This window comes from Lactuca saligna, chromosome 4 (genome assembly GCF_052625555.1).
Source record: "Lactuca saligna cultivar CGN05327 chromosome 4, ASM5262555v1, whole genome shotgun sequence".
In the NCBI taxonomy this organism is placed as follows: Eukaryota; Viridiplantae; Streptophyta; class Magnoliopsida; order Asterales; family Asteraceae; genus Lactuca; species Lactuca saligna.
The window spans coordinates 60,368,834-60,384,358 of record NC_136420.1 but is presented as its reverse complement, the minus strand read 5'-3'; positions in this window follow the sequence as shown (position 1 = coordinate 60,384,358).

The window sequence follows — 15,525 nt, the reverse complement described above, 5'->3', positions numbered from 1 at the left end:
ATACTAGAAACAATACATATACATATACTATAAACAATACATATACAATGATGCTAGAAACAATACATATACATATACTAGAAACAATACACATACATATACTAGAAACAATACATATACAATGATGCTAGAAACAATACATATACATATACTAGAAACAATACATATACAATGATGCTAGAAACAATACATATACATATACTAGAAACAATACATATACAATGATGCTAGAAACAATACATATACATATACTAGAACAAGAAACAGTACATATACATGAATACTTTATTATTGTGATATAAATCGGAGCATGACTTAACTGTCATGGCTCGAGTTGTAGCCAGAATTCTCTTGAAGGGAGAGCGTGAGTTTGCGTATAGATCTATACTGGATTGACAATCCTACACCTTGCTGCTAGCTACAGCCGGACCTGCACGTCTGCGGGTGCCAAACGTCATTCCGTTATTACGACCATTCATTTGTCGTTGTTACTAGTCGATAGTATGGTGCAATTTATCACGTAATTCCTTAATATAAATCCGGTTTAAGGTAGTTAGTACCACAGTAGTTCTTATAATACAAGGCTACAGTACTACATTAATTTACCCATTACATATTTTTAGTGATAACCTCACTTAAACGTTTATGTACAAACTATATTTTGTTAAATGATAGTTACATTTGGGAAATTACACACTTTTACATCAAACGAACATACCAAAACAGTTAAGCCTTGGTAGAAGGCTTCTTTAATAGAAAATATAGGTTTTTCTGAGAGATTCAAACTTTTACAAACAATTGCAAACTTTTACATACATTTTACAAACTTATACTTGATACATGTTCAAACATTTTTGAATGACAAATACAGACACTAAAATACTTATGAACTCACCAGCTTAATGCTGATAAACTCTTTCAAAATAACTTGTATTCTCAGGTCATCAGTAGACAGGTACCGAGGCCAGCTTTTGAGAAGATGGAGCGCATTCAAGACTCATCTTATTATTTTGATATACGTTATTTTTTGGTGTCTACAATGTACAGAACACACTTGTATTAAAATTATATATTTAATGCAATGGATGATGTTGTTTGCTTATTTACATTTACTGTGTTGTGATACTTACATGACGTCCTCCGCCCCAGAACGTTTCCGCCGTTCTTGGTTTTGGGGTGTGACAGATTGGTATCAGAGCATTGTTTATAGTGAATCAAGTATATCAACCCATAAAAGATATACTAAACTATAAACCCATTTGGGATTAAAACACTCTGACCAAGAGTCTATACTTAAAATACTAAAATATTTAATTAAGTATACTAGTCTACATTCATACTAAAACCAGTGTCACAATGACAAGAACAGAAGTATTACGATTGTTAAATATCACAGGTAAGCTCGGGGATATATGGTCAGTCCTGGGAATGGCATAGCCTGATCAACTATGCTGGTCCGAGGAGTGATTAGCATATGCCCTAGAATGGTTGTGATGTGTTAACAAGTCTAAAAACTTACCAACAATACCACAAGAAGATTCAATAGAACTTAAACTTAAAATACTATAGGTGTATTTTGTACTACCAACTACTTGTATACTATATCTTTATACCTCTCTTCTCGCGTAGATTTAGATGGCTGGATTCCATCACGGCGACCCGTACTTTCCAAATGAAGGCAACGCAGGATGGCTCGAAGCAGAGTCTGACGATGAACACCCAATTCCATTGGATGATCATCAAGCTGAAGGCTTCTCAGATGGATCAGACTCTGAGCCTGAAGTCAACAACCTACCTCCCGTAGGTCAAGCCCCGAACAACAACCCTCGACCAGCTTTTCTAGGTCCCACTCCCTTGTGGGTAGATAACTTGAATCGCTGGAGTGGCGAATAGGGTCAACCCTTACCATACTTTGGGGACTGAACCTTTTACAACGTCAGCGATGGCAGCTCTGCTGACCGAGCTCTACCTGTCCTTATCCGTAGAATAGCTCGTAATGTCGAGCAAGGTCGAGCAGCCATCGACCGGGTCGTGGAGATTGATGCCAACTCTGGTGTCAACATAGTCCGCATTCGCCGTCTCGAAGAAGATATGGAACGGACCCGGAGAACCAATGAAACTCTGCAGCAACGTCTAGTTGCCTCTCAAGCTGAGGTCATGGAACTTCGAGCTCGTCAAAGGGCTCATGAACGACACCTTCAAGAGGTGGTACGCCAAATGAGAGACCTCAGGGTTCTCCCGAGGAATACTCATCGCCGTTAGATGGTGTCTAGTACATCATTATCTTTTGGGGTTATGGATTAGTCTTTTAACATCTGTGCCCTAAGTAGCACTTATCTGTAAAATATTCCTAACTTTCAGTACTCTAATTAGGAATCTAGGAACTGTCAAACTTTCCGTATGGTATGATGTAAGACCTACTGTTAGGTCAATTTTCATTGAACTCGTTACATCAGTAATACCAGTATTATAGACAACTACCTACTCTGTGGGATAAATCTTTACATTTGGATTTCCCTACACATCTTTCTAGTTGTGAACACAAACACTTATTCAATTGTTGGGCTATGGTTAGTTAGTCCATGTGTCATTCGTACATTACTCACAAATTGATTCTTACCACTTTTCTCATCTTTATAAACTTATAGTTGAAAGATGCCTCCTCGTAAATCTCCCAAGACTAGGAATAATCCTGTACCTCCACCGCCTCCTCCACCTGCGGTCATCGATACTGCAGCTCTGAACGTTGTCGTAGCTGCAGCAGTGGCAACTGTCATGGCTCAGTATCACTCATCAGATGCTAGCAGAGGTGGAACCCCAGTTAACTCCATTCCGGTTGAAACTCCTGTGCACTCGAGAGAGTGCTCTTACAAGGATTTCACCAACTGTAAGCCGAAACCCTTTCATGGGACCGGCGGAGTCATTGCTCTTTCTCAATGGTTCGAGAAGACTGAATCTGTCTTTGAAATTTGTTCTTGCCCTGCTGCGTGCAAAGTCAAATATGCCGCATGCACCTTCGAAGGGAAGGCACTGACGTGGTGGAACAGCCACGTTAAATATCTAACTCTCGTCGTGGCCAACGACATAGGCTGGGATACGATGAAAGACCTCATGATTGAGGAATACTGCCCGAGGGGCGAGATCCAGAAATTGGAACAGGAGCTTTGGAGCCTGACCATGAAGGGCACCAACATTATCGCTTACACTACCCGGTTTAGCGAACTGGTGGCCCTCTGCCCTAACATGGTTCCCACTGAAGGGAAGAAGATTGAAAGGTATGTATGGGGGCTAGTGCCTCCTTACCAGGGGAATGTCTTAGCATCCAACCCTGCTACCTTCGACAGTGCCAAGCGACTGGCACAACGGCTCATTGACCATGGTGTCAAAACCCCTACAACCACAACAACCCTAGCCATCTCAGAACCATCCAAACCCACTGACTCCAAGCGGAAGTTCTGGGATGACAAGAAAAGGCAACGAGCTGCCAAGAAGCAGCAAATTGTGGCTGTACATGCCGCAGTAACCCCTGCTGCTACTGCACCAACGAAGTAGTATGCTGGAAGTTTGCCGAAGTGCAACAAATGCAACTTCCACCACAACGGCCCCTACCGTGAAATGCAGTGCTCAAACTGCAACAGGAAAGGACACACCGTTCGTTTCTGTAAATTCCCGGTGCAACCGATCACGCAAGTCCCTGGCTCTGGCGCGAGCCCAACTTGCTATGGATGTGGCGAAACAGGCCACTATAAGAGGGACTGCCCCAAAGCGAGAAATGCTGGAGGAGCAGGGAGGGTACTAGCTATAGGCCACGGGGAAGCAGTCGCTGACCCGACAGTGGTGACTGGTACGTTCCTCCTCGATAACTCCTATGCATGCATTCTGTTCGATAGTGGAGCGGAGCGAAGCTTCGTAAACCACAAATTTGCTCGCATGCTTAAACCACAACCACACGCACTTAAAGAACAATTCACAGTAGAAATGGCTAACGGCAAAAAATAAAACACTAGTAGCATATACTTAGGATGTATCCTAACCCTAGATAACCATTCATTCCCAATCGACCTCATGCCGGTCTCAATAAAAAGTTTCGACGTCATCATCGGCATGGATTGGTTGAGCCTTCATCGCGCCGACATCATGTGCTTCGAGAAAGCAGTCCGACTAAACCTTCCGTCTAACGAAACTCTTATAGTCTACGGCGACAAACCTGGTGCGAGACTTCGCATTATATCAAGTATTCAAGCACAGAAATGTCTACGCAAAGAATACCACGCATTCCTTGCTCACGTTGTCGACACAAACCTCGAAACGAAAGAACTCAAGAACATTCCAGTAGTGAGCGACTTTCCCGACATTTTCCCAGAAGAACTACCTGGATTACCTCCGCAACGAAAGGTCGAGTTCCGTATCGACTTAGTTCCAGGAGCTACCCCAGTAGCCAAGTCGCACTACCGATTAGCACCAGCAGAGATGCAGGAATTATCTGGTCAACTTAACGAACTACTCAGCAAGGGCTTCATAAGACCAAGCTTCTCACCTTAGGGAGCACCGGTCTTGTTCGTTAAGAAGAAAGACGGATCATTCCGTATGTGTATCGACTACAGAGAACTCAACAAACTGACGGTCAAAAATCGTTATCCTCTACCTCGCATAGACGATCTATTTGACCAACTGCAAGGGGCGAACTATTTCTCCAAAATTGATCTAAGATCCGGATATCACCAGTTACGAGTGCTAGAGGAGGATGTTCCAAAGACAGCCTTCCGAACTCGTTACGGACACTACGAGTTTGTGGTGATGCCATTCGGATTGACCAACGCGCCAGCAGTTTTCATGGACCTGATGAACAGAGTATGCCGACCTTACTTGGATCAGTTCGTCATCGTTTTCATTGACGACATCCTGATCTACTCCCAAAGTAAGGAAGAGCATGGCGATCACCTCCGACTAGTTTTAGGAACTTTACGAATGGAGAAACTCTATGCGAAGTTCTCGAAATGTGAATTTTGGATCCGAAGAGTCGAATTCTTAGGACACGTGGTAAGCGAAGAGGGAATCCACGTGGACCCATCCAAAATTAAAGCCATTGAGAACTGGTCAGCACCGAAGACGCTGACAGAAATTCGTCAATTTCTAGGTCTTGCTGGTTACTACCGCAGATTCATTCAAAACTTCTCCCGAATAGCGAAACCTCTTACAACCCTGACCCAGAAAGGAGTGGCCTTTGACTGGGAAGAGAAACAAGAAAGAGCGTTCCAAACGCTCAAACGAGCCTTGTGCACCGCGCCAATACTATCTCTCCCCGAAGGGATAGAAGACTTCGTAGTCTATTGTGATGCATCGAACCAAGGGCTCGGGTGTGTTCTGATGCAACGAGGTAAGGTCATCGCCTACGCCTCCCGACAGTTGAAGACACACGAAGTTAACTATACGACACACGATCTTGAACTGGGAGCAGTGGTGTTTGCTCTGAAGATCTGGAGACATTACTTGTATGGAACGAAGAGCACTATCTTTACCGACCACAAGAGTTTACAACACATATTCAATCAGAAGGAGCTCAACATGAGACAACGACGGTGGGTCGAGCAACTCAGTGATTACGAGTGCGATATTCGTTATCATCCGGGTAAAGCCAACGTAGTAGCAGACGCCCTTAGTCGAAAAGAATATTCTGGTCGCAAGGTCAAGTCATTATCAATAACCATCCATTCACACTTGTCTAACCAAATTCAGGCGGCCCAACTTGAAGCCATGAAACCTGAAAATGTGACGAGTGAATCCCTTAGAGGAATGGACAAGAGTTTAGAAGCCAAGGGTGACGGAGCCTTATACTTCATGGATTGGATCTGGACACCGAAACACGGTGGTTTCCGAGACTTAGTCATGACCGAGGCGCACAACACTCGGTATTCCGTCCACCCAGGTTCAGATAAGATGTATCTGGATCTTAAAAAGCTATACTGGTGGCCTAATATGAAAGCAGAGATTGCTACCTTCGTAAGTAAATGCCTTACTTGCGCAAAGGTAAAGGTCGAGTACCAGAAGCCCTCTGGTTTACTGCAACAACCAGAGATTCCAGAATGGAAGTGGGAGCGGATCACTATGGATTTCATAACCAAGTTGCCCAAGACAACGGGTGGACTTGATACCATATGGGTCATCGTTGATAGATTGACCAAGTCTGCACACTTCCTGCCTATCAAAGAAACCGACAAGATGGAGAAACTTACGAGAACATACATTAGGGAAATCGTACGACTACATGGTGTACCTATATCCATTATCTCCGATCGAGATAGTAGGTTCACCTCAAGATTTTGGCAATCACTGCAACATTCCCTAGGAACAAGGCTGGACATGAGCACAGCCTACCATCCACAGACTGACGGACAGAGTGAGAGGACGATCCAGACTTTAGAAGATATGTTGCGTGCTTGTGTAATTGACTTTGGAAAAGCGTGGGATACTCATTTACCCCTTGTCGAATTTTCCTACAACAACAGTTATCACACGAGCATAAAAGCAGCACCATTTGAAGCTCTCTACGGCCGAAAGTGCAGATCCCCTCTGTGCTGGGCTGAGGTGGGTGATACCCAATTAGCTAGAGGGCAAGCTTCCGACAGTACTCTCACTGGTCCGGAAATCATTCGGGAAACGACAGAGAAGATCGTTCAGATTCGTGAACGGTTGAAAGCCTCTAGAGACCGACAAAAGAGCTACGCTGATAAACACAGAAAACCTTTGGAATTTCAGGTGGGAGACCGAGTCCTTCTCAAAGTCTCACCCTGGAAAGGCTTGATACGCTTCGGTAAGCGTGGGAAGCTTAATCCTAGGTACATAGGGCCTTTCGAGATTCTCGCAAGAGTCGGCCCCGTAGCTTACAAACTTGATCTACCCGACACACTTCGTAACATACATCCTATATTCCACGTATCTAACTTGAAAAAGTGTCTGCCGACGAGACTCTCGTAATCCCACTCGACGAGATCGAGAACAACGAGAGCCTCAATTTCGTGGAAGAACCTGTAGAGATCATGGACCGTGAGGTCAAGCAAACGAAGCAAAGCCGTATCCCTATCGTGAAGGTTCGCTGGAACGCCAAGCGAGGACCAGAATTCACTTGGGAACGCGAGGATCAGATGAAACTGAAATATCCTCATCTTTTCGCTTAGTTATTTGTAACTTCTTATTTGCTTAAATTCTAATTTCGGGACGAAATTCCTTCTAACGGGAGGATGATGTGACAACCCGAAATTTCCATTTGTACGAACACTATCTATTCAATAGGAGCTAGTCCAATTTCTGTAAATTTCAGACTTGTCCGAACAAGTTTGTGTACATTAGGGTTTACGTTTCTGGACGTATTCGGAGAATGGATGCTCCTGTAATCGTGAAACTTGAACATTGTAAGTTTCGCAATGTTATAGTCCGACTTCCGGAATAAAAATATTTTCTGTCAAAATATTCCACGACTATAAATAGTTTTCTGAACTAAATTAATTCATTATTTACAATTCCAACTAGAGAAAAGCCAATTCTCTCTGACGGATCTTCGGGTTTTCATCCCGGATTGTGAGTCTACTTTCCTAAACATGTTTTAATACTTGTTATATACTTTATAACATCATTTATATGTCCAAAATCAACAAAGTTAGAGGAGTTTACGGCCAAAGAACTCTTGGGCCGTAAACCCCTTTTTAAGGGACAAACATGCCCTAACTTGCCTCCTTGAACCTTAGGACTTTAACCACTAGTACTTGTGCTTGTTTTGGACTTGAAAACACTTCAAAATGATAGACTTTTAGGAGTTTACGGCCAAGGAAAGGATCTTGGGCCGTAAACCCCTCTTTCTTGGGTTAAAAATCATTCCAAGCACACCTTAGGCCTTAAGACAATTTACCTTGCATACTTGGGACTAGAATGGAGAGTAGAACACATCAAAACCACTCCTTGAAAGGAGTTTACGGCCAATGAACATATCTTGGGCCGTAAACTCCAAGTGATGCCCTAAATGTGTGCATCTTGTCCCCATTAGCCTTAGATAAATTCATGGAAGCCATCCTTGATGTTTAAGAGCCTCAAATCAATTAAAATCCAAGAGTTTACGGCCGTAAACTCTAGGGTGAGAGGACTTTAGGCCGAAAACTCCACTATGGAGTATACTAGAGCCTTAAACTACTTCATGTGTTATTCCAACAAAGCTAGGAGTGTTCTAGGATCAAGATAGCACCCTAAAACAACCAAAACCACCCTTTGAGGAGTTCACGGCCATAAACCCATGAGTTTACGGCCGTAAACTCCAAGGTGTGGGGTTTGTTGGGTGGTGAACTCCTATGCAAGGCCATTTGATGTTTCGAACCCCTTTTGCCTTGTCCCGTAGCAACTTAGATGCAACCATTTGAACCTTAAACACTCATAAGAGTGTTTACATGTTCCTAATTGTATTAACTTACTTTGTTAAGTTATTATGTGGCTAATTAGTTATATATATGCTTATTATATGATAACTAGGCTCGAACGTGTGAACAAGTCTCCGTTTGACACTTAGCACGATACCCGATACCTCAATTCAAACGACTCACCACAAGTGAGTTCATACCCCTTGAATCAACCTTTGAAATGATTTTAAATGTTTTAAATACTTTATGGGGGGAATACAAGTCAAATACTTATAGTTATTGCTTCAATCACATGTGATTGCATTTAATCACATGTGATTAATAACTAGGAAAACAACGATTTTTACTACTGTTCAAACTGTTTCACTTCAAATGTTTTACAAACTCTTTCTACTTATCAAATACTTTTATTAAACTTTGTTTTACTTCTTATAAATTGCATGCCCATATATGTGTATATATATATATATATATATATATATATATATATATATATATATATATATATATATATATAAGTAATGTTTAAAGGGCTTAGGAAGGCCATCCGCCCTATTTCCTTTTCGCGCACTGAGATGTGGTCTGGTGGGACTTCGGGTGACCATCCGAAGGTCGTTTCAACATTAGTTATATATCATATATACATGTATAGACATAAAAGTACTTCCATATTCATATTTATCAGTACATCAATAGTTAGTTACCATCGGGGTAACACAATACATATACATATACTAGAAACAATACATATACATATACTATAAACAATACATATACAATGATGCTAGAAACAATACATATACATATACTAGAAACAATACACATACATATACTAGAAACAATACATATACAATGATGCTAGAAACAATACATATACATATACTAGAAACAATACATATACAATGATGCTAGAAACAATACATATACATATACTAGAAACAATACATATACAATGATGCTAGAAACAATACATATACATATACTAGAACAAGAAACAGTACATATACATGAATACTTTATTATTGTGATATAAATCGGAGCATGACTTAACTGTCATGGCTCGAGTTGTAGCCAGAATTCTCTTGAAGGGAGAGCGTGAGTTTGCGTATAGATCTATACTGGATTGACAATCCTACACCTTGCTGCTAGCTACAGCCGGACCTGCACGTCTGCGGGTGCCAAACGTCATTCCGTTATTACGACCATTCATTTGTCGTTGTTACTAGTCGATAGTATGGTGCAATTTATCACGTAATGTCTTAATATAAATCCGGTTTAAGGTAGTTAGTACCACAGTAGTTCTTATAATACAAGGCTACAGTACTACATTAATTTACCCATTACATATTTTTAGTGATAACCTCACTTAAACGTTTATGTACAAACTATATTTTGTTAAATGATAGTTACATTTGGGAAATTACACACTTTTACATCAAACGAACATACCAAAACAGTTAAGCCTTGGTAGAAGGCTTCTTTAATAGAAAATATAGGTTTTTCTGAGAGATTCAAACTTTTACAAACAATTGCAAACTTTTACATACATTTTACAAACTTATACTTGATACATGTTCAAACATTTTTGAATGACAAATACAGACACTAAAATACTTATGAACTCACCAGCTTAATGCTGATAAACTCTTTCAAAATAACTTGTATTCTCAGGTCATCAGTAGACAGGTACCGAGGCCAGCTTTTGAGAAGATGGAGCGCATTCAAGACTCATCTTATTATTTTGATATACGTTATTTTTGGTGTCTACAATGTACAGAACACACTTGTATTAAAATTATATATTTAATGCAATGGATGATGTTGTTTGCTTATTTACATTTACTGTGTTGTGATACTTACATGACGTCCTCCGCCCCAGAACGTTTCCGCCGTTCTTGGTTTTGGGGTGTGACACAAACTTAATGTGATTTGAACACTTTCAGTTCTTCCACCCCCCTTGTTTTCAAATGAAGTCCACTAATTACCAAACAACCACTGCTCCACAAAATCCTTTACATTTCCAGGCTTAATCTTACAATATAGACCCCGAATTCTTGAATTTATATCATTTAACTCCCTACCACTAACACTATAAATTATTACGGGTTTAGGGCTAAAATAAAATAATATATAAAATACATCTCGAGGTTTTTAGGGCTTATTATTTATTTATTTTATTTATTTAGATTTATTTATTTATTTAGCTTTATTTAATTTCAAATGGAATGTTACAATTCTCCCCCACTTAAATTAGATTCCGTCCTTGAAATCATCCCTCGCTTATACTTCAAGTTGCACTCCCCTACAACAACCAAGATGAACGAATATCCATGAAATTATTCGGTCTTCGAGCTTCTCGGCAAAACGCCAACACTCTAATCCCGCACCTAAAGGGTGTCACCACAACACCGCAATTAAAACTAACGAATCACATACTGAACTAGACCACACACTCAATCCTGCAACCCAAGATCTAATACCTCGATACAATGGTCTCTACCAGGTCCCACCTGCGTTGCCACATACACACGAGCCTCACCCATGCGTCCCACCTATTTAGACCTACACAAGCCCGACTCCACCTCAGACGCCAATGGTTGTCAACCTGAAATAGAGAAATGATCTCCAACAATCCTATCTGTCGTGCCTAAGGCACAAACTGATCCTTCTATATACTTATAACCACCTCAACGATGGGCTACCTCAATTGGTGAATGCTACGATCCCATCACAATCTTACAACAATTCTAACTAACCATGATTACCACCTATGGTCTTACCACATCAGAACCATCTCAACCCCAATTATCCTGAATCAAACCGAATCCGACTGAATTCTAATAACGTGTTTCAGTCATGCTTCGAACCCCAAAGCCTTCATCAAACAAGAACAGACAGCAAGGCTCTAACACAACCCTGAACTTGGGTCCATCCACAATCCTGCTATAGATAAGATGCCAACCAGCTGTTGGAAGTTTTCTGAACTACCAATGTAAACAACTTCAGTCCTAATGGCCACTAGGATCATCTTTCCTACTAATTGGGATACAAAACTTACCCTAGTTTCACACCCAATCCCGCTCCCGCTCCCGCTCCCATAATTCTGAATGATTCTCCCCCACTTGGATTCGTCAAAGCTCTCTCATCTCACAAAATTTGGATGGATTCCCAAACCACCTTATCTTCATATATATGGATCGACTATGACTTGCGCTTATCAATACTAGCATTCCATTACTAGCCAAACTAAATGACGACACAACTCTTGAAATCCAGATGGACACTCCTCATAATCTCAGCAGGTTCGACAACCCTAATCTCTTCCCATGATACATTACTAAATCATTACCATTCTTGAAACGCCAAACAACCTGAGCAACACAGCCACAACCTCGAGCATACCCCAGCCTTCCCCATGGCAATCGAAACCAACCCTCACAGGGCTCCTCAACTCGCAGATGAACAAATCCTTTCACTACCTAAAAATAATCCCTTGCAAAACAACCATATCTACTCAAACTGAGACTTGAAGTCTTGAGATGGTCTAACTCCCTGACAGCCACCCATATTGAACCATTGTTGAATCCATCCCACTTAATTTCCTAAATGACTACTCAACTTTTGATACTTGAGATTCCCACTAGAAAACAAAATCATTGACCAATTATTGATGCAGAATACTCTACATGACAAAAGGCTCAGATAATCTTTCGAGTAGAAGACTCATCCCCAGCAATGGTTAGACTCAAACGGGAGCTGCACAACAGGGTCAAATCTTTTACTCTAAGATTATTTAAACCAAATGGCAAGTGAAACCATTCTTACTCATGAACCTTTCGATCGATTCCCTCGGTGTATAGATACCCCAATTCTTATCTCACCGAAAAGAAAATCCTTCACAAAAACACTCGCGATTCCCAACTCGATATCTCAACCAAAAGAAAAAAACAACCTGATACTTAACTCATAACCTGAGATCCACAAATATGCACTTGTATTTCACTCAAAACCTTCTGATTCATGACAACCCCTCACTAGACCGAGATATAAAGGTTCCTAAACCATCACTAAGACTACTAGTCTCACATCTGGTCCAACCACCAGGTTCCCAAGAGTCCAAATAACAAGTCTAGTTAGTCTATAAACCTCTTTGCATCACACACTGACCACCCACTTGATCCCGACAAATACCATGATCAACAACGGAACACACTAAAACCCACTCAACAAGATATGACCCTATGAAGATTCATCGCAGACTCTCGACATGTTGAATGGCATATAACAATCTATGATAACCCAAACAATATCATAGGACCAACCCGTAATATAAATTACCTAGACCCAAGCAAAATTCCAACGCAATAAAAATTCTCGATAACAACCTAGAAGAAAACAGAAAATAGCCTACCCTCAAAAGTATTCGAAGGAATCCTGACCTCCTCTTCTTGAGTTACCTTGACCACCATGAGGACATGGTGCGAAACACCCCTCTAATCCTAGATGATAAGAACTAACAATAGGATCATCCTTCCAGAAAGATTCTAGAGATCCACAAGCTTTGGGCTCCAATCGAGCCCCCAACTACCCTAATACAACCTTGGCCCGAAAGGCCCTGAGATGACCATCCAAGAGCTCCAAAATCCCTTCCTTGACTGAACCAAATACCACCAAGGTCCATTCCAAATACTGCCAGTAATCTCTAATGAGATGAACTCCCGCGTCCACGTATCGATCAACTCAGTACCTACTCCTGAGCCGGAACCAAAATTTGAACCCCATTCCTGAATGCTCAACACCATACTGAAACAAAATGCAAAAGAACAAAATATACCTAAGAATCCTCATCCCACAAGTTTCCTAGATTCTCCAAGACTTTCCTCAATTCGAGTATGGATCTTGTGATTTCAGTAGTACGGGCCCAATACCATATTCCACACCTATCCATACTTTCCTCAAGAATCCTCCCGGATCCTCTAAATCACCTTCTCAAATCCCTACACCAACACTCGCTAACCAGCACAACAAAATCACTAAAGCAAACCCTAAGATTTCCTTTGTTCCCAGCCTCACTCTGACATCAGCTGCTGAAAAACTCCCCATAATGTCAGTAAGCTACCTCATGAATACAGTTGCATATAACTAAGCTTAGATAATCCTTCGAGTAACAGACTTATCCCTACAACGGTTAGACTCAAACAAGAGCTATGCAATAGGGTCAAATCTGTCACTCTGAGATTATCCAACCTTTGCCACATGTGACTTGACATATTCACTCAATAGCTAACTCACATCACCTATCAGTTCCACTAAGCACAAAGCAAGCAGCATTCATGTAGTAACACTTCAATCCATAGAATAATCACAAGCATCCAATCCCACATAGTACAACTCATACTAGGAGCTCCCACTCCCACTACTTATTTCCTTATGCGTGCCAATTATACCTAAACCTAGCATCACATGCTTCCTATGCTACGAGGCATCTAATATCAGGCCAACCTATCACTGGCTAATCTATACTAGCATGCAAGTATACAAGCTCAAACAAGATGTATACAAAGGCATCTCTCCTAGCATTCAATTATGCAAAAACTGAGCAAATCCTTAGTCATAACTAGCATGTGATTCGCATATTTATAAATCAAATCATATTACATAACATGTGTGGGTATTTTTGGGAAAAACTTACTTGAGCTCAGCTGATTGCATGCACCTCGCCCTTTCTTCTTTTAGAAAAATCCATTTCTAAAAATATATTTCTTTTTTTTTAAAAGAGCTTTACTAAATCCCCAGTTTGAGTTCAGACACCCCCGAGAGTATGCCCGAATCCCTCAAACCAAGCCTCTGATACCAACTTGTAACGTCCCAAAAATAATGACACAAAAATTTTATTTTTAAATCAACAAATTCTTAATACATATCATTTCCATAAAACCATGGTAATCAAGATTTAGCAAAACATCATCAAATCAAAGTAAATCATAGAATGCAGAAACATGTGGTGTGTACCCTACAACCATCTTGAGCTTTTCCATTTAAAACTGAAGTACCCGAAACATAAACTGAAAAACGTAAGCACAAACCTTAGTGAGTTCCCCAATACACCTCATACCAAACATACATAATATCACATAGTGGTCCCCTCCCTTCATCGTTCCCCACCCGATATCAGACCCCGCTTAGCATCGAACCCTGCTTGGTAAACAGATCTGTCAGTCATCAGGCCCTGCCTGGCATCAGGCCCCACTCAATATAAGAATATAAACATATAAACATGTAAACATATACAAAGACAACACATGCCATAATCACAAAGATAAATAGCATACATACATATAATAGGCTTCACCCATCATCGGGTTGTACCCAGTAACATAAAACACATAGAAATAATTAGCATACAATATACTCATCAGGTCCCGCCTGGCATCGGTCCCCGCCCAACATCGAGCCCCGCTCAGTAAACATAAAACACATGACACATGCAAGAGTCACACAGACAACAAGCATAATAAGCATAACAAACCATGGGCCAGCATTGGTGTCTTCGACTAGCTAAACATAGCCACCTCGATGTTTATGCAGGTAACCACAACAGTAACGAAGAACTCTACGGCTTCAACTCACTTCCAATTACCTACAGGAAGATACTTGAGTCAATACCCGATCACATATCATAGTCACTTGCAAGAGTGACTACTTCTCATGAAATGACGACTAGGGTTAAGTAAGAACACTTAACCCATTTAGAACCTAATCACCCAAGGGTAGGATTGATTAAGATTTGACTTAGTCATTCTTAGGTGAAATAATAATCCAATCGACAACCCAATTACGCACCCGATCATTATCTAAAATAGAGCTCCCAATTTTAGGTTTTTTTCACATATAATGATAACTACGGTTAATGTTCCACATTTAAACCCTTATGGAATTAATCCATTAAGTCCAATATTGCGTTAAGTTAATTGTATGGGCATTATTAAGTATTATTTAAAGTTAAATTAACAGCTTTAACGCGAGTCTCGACCAACTCCAAAAACTAGGGTTTCTAGACATTAGGGTTTTCTAAACCCTAACTAGGGTTTCCAACTCCTTAATTTAGATGATTAATTAATTA